The sequence below is a fragment of the Callorhinus ursinus genome, unplaced genomic scaffold (assembly GCF_003265705.2).
Source record: "Callorhinus ursinus isolate GAN/ISIS: 27379988/994484 unplaced genomic scaffold, GSC_fseal_2.0 scaffold20, whole genome shotgun sequence".
Lineage (NCBI taxonomy): Eukaryota > Metazoa > Chordata > Mammalia > Carnivora > Otariidae > Callorhinus > Callorhinus ursinus.
In genome coordinates this window covers 12,293,143-12,300,596 of record NW_027397082.1, presented here as the reverse complement: position 1 = coordinate 12,300,596, position 7,454 = coordinate 12,293,143, and positions in this window count along the sequence as shown.

Below are 7,454 nucleotides of genomic sequence, written 5' to 3'. Positions count from 1 at the left end.
AATATGTTTGTTATTTGCTGATTTATTTGTAAGTTTTTCTCCTTAATCTTAAATTCCCCCAACTCAGTGTCAGCTATTGAAATGATGGAAAGATACTTGGAACAAAAGGCTGACTGATTTCCTCCAAGACAGGGAACAGGCAATTATAAAAATTAAAATTAGTTTTCCACTTGCAATTGGAGATTGCCTCTTTGAAAGAATGCCTGAACATTGGCAAAACATACACTGTAAGTCACATTTTATGCTCTCCAAGTAAATAAAAGTGTTTTATGTTCTAGAGGAGAGTATAGATGTGTTCCCTGGCGTATATCTCATTATCTGATCTATTTTCCTCATGTTGAAGTAAGGACTGCTTGTTACACAGCATCTCATACATCATAGAAGGTGACATTATTTTGGAGATAGATGCTAGCTACACAGAATAGAGATCACAAACACTGCAGACTTAGAAGACATATAAACCTGAGTGTGTCCCTGATCACTTTTGTATGCTGAGAGATTCCCAAAAGCTCTCTAGTCACTTGGTGTGTGGTAAATGCATGATACTTGCTAATCTATTATCTGAGCTTCATGTGGCGTCTTAGAGTTTTCTAAAGTAGGCTCTGACCACTTTCAGTTTTGGGGGAGAAAAGAAATCATCTTTTTAACTGAGATTTCTATGTGGAAATAGAAATTGACTTGTGAATTATAGTTATATGCAAAACATTCAGCAATAATGGAAATGTGCTATAATCTGTGTTATTCAGTGCGGTAGGCACTAGTTACAAATGTTTACTGGTCACTTGAAATGTGGCTAGTATGAGCAAAGATGTGAATTTATAATTTTATTATTTTTATTTAGATTTAAATGTAAAGAATTGCCTGTGACTAGTGGCTACCCACTACCCACTAGATCTGAGGCAACTCAGATCTAGCCTCTTTTTGTCACATTCAGTGTTAAAGGTTGGTTGTTAGAGAAATAGGAAATGAATGACAATGATCTCTAAGGAGTTCAGAATGAGAAATGGAAAGGATATGGTTTTAGTCAGGGTTCTCCAGAGAAATGAAACCAACATGCCAACGTCTGTGTGTGTGTGTGTGTGTGTGAGAGAGAGAGAGAGCGAGAGAGAGAGATTGAGATTTAAAGGAATTGGCTTAAACAATTGTGAAGGATTGAGTAGTCAAAAATCTGTAGGGAGGCTAAATGCTATATGCTGAGAGACTGGAGAGCCAAGAAAAAGTTATAGTTTAAATCCAAAGGCAGTCTGCTGACAGAAATCCTTTAGTTCAGGGTAAGTTGGTCTTTGTTTTAAGGCCTTTTACTGATTGGATGTGGCCCATCCACTTTATTTTATGGAGGGTGATCAGCTTTACTCAAAGTCTACATGTTTAAATGTCAATCTCCTCCAAACATCGTCTTCACAGAAACATCCAGAACAATATTTGATCAAATACTGGGCACTGTGACCCAGTCAAGTTGACATAAAAGTAATCATCATATCTACCCTAGTGAGAAGAAAACCCAGTCATCTTTAGAGGAAAGAGAAGATAATAAAGGCTTAGAGACAATGCAAGATGAGCAAACATGGAATAAACAACCATCTAAATTGCTTTATAGTTTTTCAGAAGAGACATTATTCTTTCATTCTGATCCATTTTTTGGCTATAAATATAATTCATATTATTTTTTTATAATTCATATTATTATAAGGAATGTTATTACAGACATGACTTAGAAAAATAAATGTTTGCAGGACTGTGCTGTGTCAACTTGGTAAAAGCTGAGCTCTACATTTTTCTAAATCTCTTTTTTTGTGTAGCTTTGTGTTCAATTTGGGCAAAAATGTAAATTATATGAGATTTGAAAAGTAATAGTAAAGCAAGTCAGTACTTTCAAAAGTTCATCATTAGACATGTAACAAGAAAATGTTGAGCCATTCTGCAGGCATAAGCTTCTCCTAATTTTCCTCCTTTATCCATTCTGTCTCCCTAACTGCTGTTCTTGCTGACCAGCAGTGACCCACAGACTACTAGCCAATGGATAGCCGAATATTCAGAGGCATAAGCCACATGGAGGCATATCTTCCAGTTCTCACCTCCATGAGTCCCACTACTTCCCAATCCCCCCTCCTGGATATGCTTAACTTCTAAGATTTCCCTGCAAGTTCCAACTTATACAGAAGAAGGGGACAATTTGCTTGCCACCTTATGGCTAAATCAAATACTGTGGTCAATGGGTATATGTTAGATTAATGTTAGTTAAAACATTTCCTTGTATACTGCCTTTTTCAATATGACTTTGCATATCTTCCATTAAGTGAAGTTGTAGCTTGCTTTGACTAAGAAAATTTTGCATAGGTAACATATGTGAATGCTAAAGGCAGGGCCTCTCAAGATCTTGTACTCTCTTGTTCCTGAGATTGCCATGTGGAGAAGCCCTGACCAACTTCCTTGAGGGTGGCCGACCACATGGAAAGAGTGGTTCTAAGGATATGTGAAGATTGGCTCTAAACTGGGGATCCTTTTGTCTTTCACTTTTCAGTTACCAATACATTCATTTCCCTTTTTGGGAGATAAAAGAAAATGTTCTAGTACCAGAATACCCATTTTCCAGATTTTCTGGAAATGTTAAATTATGAACAATAAACCAAGGAGAATTTACTGTTTCTTCTTCATCTCACATGGATTGGAGCTGATTCTCATGTTCAATTAGTTCTGTGGTGTTCGTTGATTCTAAAAGGGTGGCTGATAGCCAGCAGTTCACTGTAGAAGATCATGCACATGTAGAGGGTCACTTACTCACATGCCTGGTGCCTGGGACTTCTAGCATTTAGAACAGCTGGGGTTCTTGGTATATCTCTATCTCAATTTGATCCCTGCATGTTCTTTCCAGCATGGTAGCCTCAAGGTGGTGAGTCTCATTATATTCCATCTCAGAGCTCCAAAGACAGAAAGACATACACACAGATGCACACATGTTCTATCACCTTTCTAACTTTGTCTTGTAAGTGGTATAGCTTAATATCTCTTGTAGCCATATATTTGTTAGTTCACAATCAAGGAGAGGGAATATAGACCATAGCTCTCAAAGCAGAAGTGTCAGTATCATCATGAGAAGGTCATATAAATGGGGATGCATGAATAAATACAGTGCTCTCCAACAGCATCTCTGATAGTTACTCATTCTAATTCGGACTGAATATTTGTATAGTTGATTTGATTTATTCCATTTTTGTGCAGTCCTTAGAGAAACTTTCTTATGAGAGGCTTTGAAATTAATCTTCCTCTTATAATTAGCCTTAGGCTTGCCTTCTTGTTCATAGGTTAGTTCTGTTTGTGGTGAATAAAGAAGGATTTTGAATTTGACAGTTTCAGTGTTCAATCTTTCTCAAATATTCTACTTGGAAAGCTTAAGATATCAATTTATATCAATAAAATATTTTTTCTCTCAAATATTTTTACTAAACATACCTTGAATTTCCAGTGCATCACATATTAAGATAATACCTACATGTCTCACTATCCTGGCCATCTTCATTTGTCAGTATTCTTAAAATTTTCTAATATATACAAGCACTTATTTTATCTTAATATGTCTTCTGTTATTATAGAAGTAGTAGTATATGTTACCTGATGATGGGATAGGGATTCTTTTAGGGTGTTACTAAGCAGTAGATTGCTGAGGACTTCCCATTTCATCATGCTTAACTGGTAAGGTTATTTGTGTAATTGTGGGAGATAAAAATTGCACAGTGCATAGGTTGATGGGTGGGGAAGTGATAAGAACTGTGTTCTAACTCCTGAAAAACATTTTCCTATGAATAATGTTGATCTAAATAGCTATTTATTGTACCAAGAGAAAAGGATCAAGATTAGTTAATATGAATAAATTACATTGAATAGTAAAACAGAATTTTATTGTGTAACAGATAACAGTAAAATTATTGAGTTGCTGAAAACACAAGACTGAAGTGAATCAAGACTTCTGTTGAAGTCCAGCAAAGTACATCTGAAGTCTTGATCTGTGTTGAATGGTATGTGCTCCCCAAATCTGTAATTTTCAGAGGTATCCTACCCTTGATAATAATTAGAATGAATACAGCTCCTATACTACCCAGCTATACCTTGAGGGATGATCTGGGGAAATAGTTGGTAGGGATTGAGCAGCAGGAGAAGGATTAGATCACCAGGACACAACTGTTTTGAGAATTCTGTAAGTTATGGAACTTGCTGGGTAGGGTAGACCTCTTCTACTTCCAAAGGACTTTAGTTGGGCTTCTTGGAAGCAATATCCTAAAGGTTTTGGACATTGATTTTACTTTTTTTAAATTTTTTTAAAGATTTTATTTATTTATTTGAGAGAGAGAGAATGAGAGAGATAGAGAGCATGAGAGAGGAGAGGGTCAGAGGGAGAAGCAGACTCCCCACTGAGCAGGGAGCCCGATGCGGGACTCGATCCCAGGACTCCAGGATCATGACCTGAGCCGAAGGCAGTCGCTTAACCAACTGAGCCACCCAGGCGCCCTTGATTTTACATTTTAAAATTTTTGCTACATAGAAGGAAATCAGAAAGGACCATCTTTTGAAATAGTCAATATCTATTGCTAGAGGATTTGACCAAAATGGGCAACTTCTTTTCTTAGTCAGAGTTAAAAACACTGAGTTTAGAATTGTTAATTGTGATGAAGTAGCTGAATGTGTTAAATCTATGGCAGAGTGGCTATATTAGGACAACAATAATTTTGCTACCCAACCTCTACTAATGACAATGGAATTGGAGAAAATATTGTTTATTTTTCTGATCATGTCTACATATATACGTTGTAGAAATTTGGAAAATGGAGAAAAGAGTAAAACAAAACAGAAAGAGTATTTAAATGTACATCTTTTCTATCTGAAAATGTTTACTAGATTTGGACATATAGGGTCATAATCCAATCAAATAGGAGTCATAATGCCTCTACAATCTTTTAAACTCTTTTCCTTGCTATCAAATATTAACTGGTGTTGTTAAATATTTTTGTAATCTTGATGTTTAATAAGGCATATTATTTCATCATCTACATTTTATTTAGTTGGTGGCCTGTTATAGAAATTTAGACTATTTTCATTTTTCATTATGATAATGATTCAAAACACTTATGTGCTCTTATGAATATTTCTTTAAGACAATTTCCATGGATGGAAATATTGAACCAAATGCATGGATGTGGTTAGTCATTTGAAATGTATTGACAAGTACATATTTTCTTGCTCAAGTTACAAAGACCCCAGGTATGTATTATTAAAAATAATGCAATTTTGAAATTTTAATGGGCTAAAAGTTGTATTTGGCACCGGTTTTCTTTGATTACCACATGCATGCACATTTAATTTCTATAACTATTCTTTAATTCCTGTTTACATGCTTTCCATTAGGATTTCATCATTTTCTAAATTACTTATCTATTCCCCTTTAAACTGCAACACAGTTTGACTTCAATTTGGCACCTACATTCTCTTTATTCAGCAGTTTTTCCTTGTGACTAAAGCCCTAGCTCAAAAAAACTGAAGTCTGGCTTCAGCCAAACCTTTGACACTGACTGTATATATATAATTTAGGATAAGGTCTTTTTATTTCTGTGCCTTGGTTTCTCCACTCTAAGAATGGATATATGACTTCATGCAATATATTTCACTGAAATGCCATTATATTAAATGAGATTGTGACCCAGATCCTCTGATACCTCTTAGGTGACTACAGAAGGTAATTTTACACTTACACACCTCCATTGTGTTATGTATTCATCACTCTCAAGTTATTACTGTTTAGTCCTCTTCTATTTATAGAGTTTGAAGTTTGAAGCTGGTGAAGGCTTTAGAGATCATTCTCAACTTTCCCATCTTATCAGTTTAGAAACTGAGTTGGAGATGTGGTGAATGAATGAAATTAAACCTGGAATTAGACTCTAGGTAAGCAGATGTTTCTACTATGACTCTATTCACTTTAGAAAATAATGGTTGCTTTTTGACTCAAGGCTAATTACACAATTTCAAAAAGGTTTACACATGCTCAATTAGTATAGTTTCTAATATCAGGATACTGAAGATGACCCACATTTCCTTATTAGGAAATTTACAAGTAAATTAGAAAATATAAATACAAGAGAATATGTTCCTGTCATTTAAAATGATGGTATTAAATCTATTGACCTCAATAAATGTCTGTGATGATTATTGTTAAAGAAACAACAACAACAATAACACTGATCGCAAAACAGTATATATGGCATTTGCATTTAAAATTATATGCATGTAAATAAAATCTTTAAAGAAAAGGGGGGGCACCTGGGTGGCTCGGTCGTTAATCGTCTGCCTTCGGTTCAGGTCATGATCCCAGGGTCCTGGGATCGAGCCCTGCATCGGGCTCCCTGCTCAGCGGGAAGCCTGCTTCTCCCTCTCCCACTCTCTCTGCTTGTGTTCCCTCTCTTGCTGTGTCTCCCTCTCTCTCTGTCAAATAAATAAATAAAATCTTTAAAAAAAATTATATGCATGCATCTAAACAGGGATTAGATACAGAGAAACATTTATAATAATGTTATAAGTATTAAAATTATAAAATATAAACTATATAAACAAAAATAAAAGAATAAAAATGTTAAAGGTATAAGAGTATCGATTATTTGGCAAGATCATGAATGATATTTTAACTTTTTAAACTTTTTGAATTTTTCAAATATTTGTAATCATCATTTATCATTTATACAAAAATAAAATAACATTATTTAAGACAACAATTCTGGTCCTGTGTGTTGTCTTTAACTGTTCAAACTGTTTTTTATTAAATTCTCCAGCTGGCCTTCTCATTTCTCACTCCATATGTAGTTTCTGATAATCCTGGCCAAAAGACATTTTTTTTCTATTCATTTGTTTTATATCTTTCTAGGTAAATGGAACCCTGGAGTTTCTTATATTTTATTGCAGTTAGTAAACATAAGTTTTGGGAATCATTTTCTTGAAGTTGAAGCACACTGCTATATAAACAGTAACACTATTCAATAATCGCCTTTCCCGAGAGAGATCTTTTATCTTCATACCCTTGACTGAGGATCTTCTCTGATTTTATGCCACTGTTACCTGTTTAAATGTATGGCCAACTTAGGAGTAATCCTGTTTCCCAAGAAACAAATTGTCAGGCTATTCAGCAAGTGAAATGAGGTCTTAGAATGTTAATTTTAAACATATTTCCTTTGTGCATTTTTTATAAATGTCAACTTTGAGAGTGCATTTTATTTCTCAAAGTTAATATGAAGGAGTACAGTATTTAAATATCTGCGTTAAATTAGTCTTGAATTACAATTTCTGAGAGTGGACTAAGCTTTCATTAATAGGTGCTGTATGGCTAAGACCTTGATTTGAAAAGTGGTTTTTGTTCCTAGACTTGTCTTAGTAAATTTCTTTATATGTGTGTGTGTGTGTATATATATATATATATT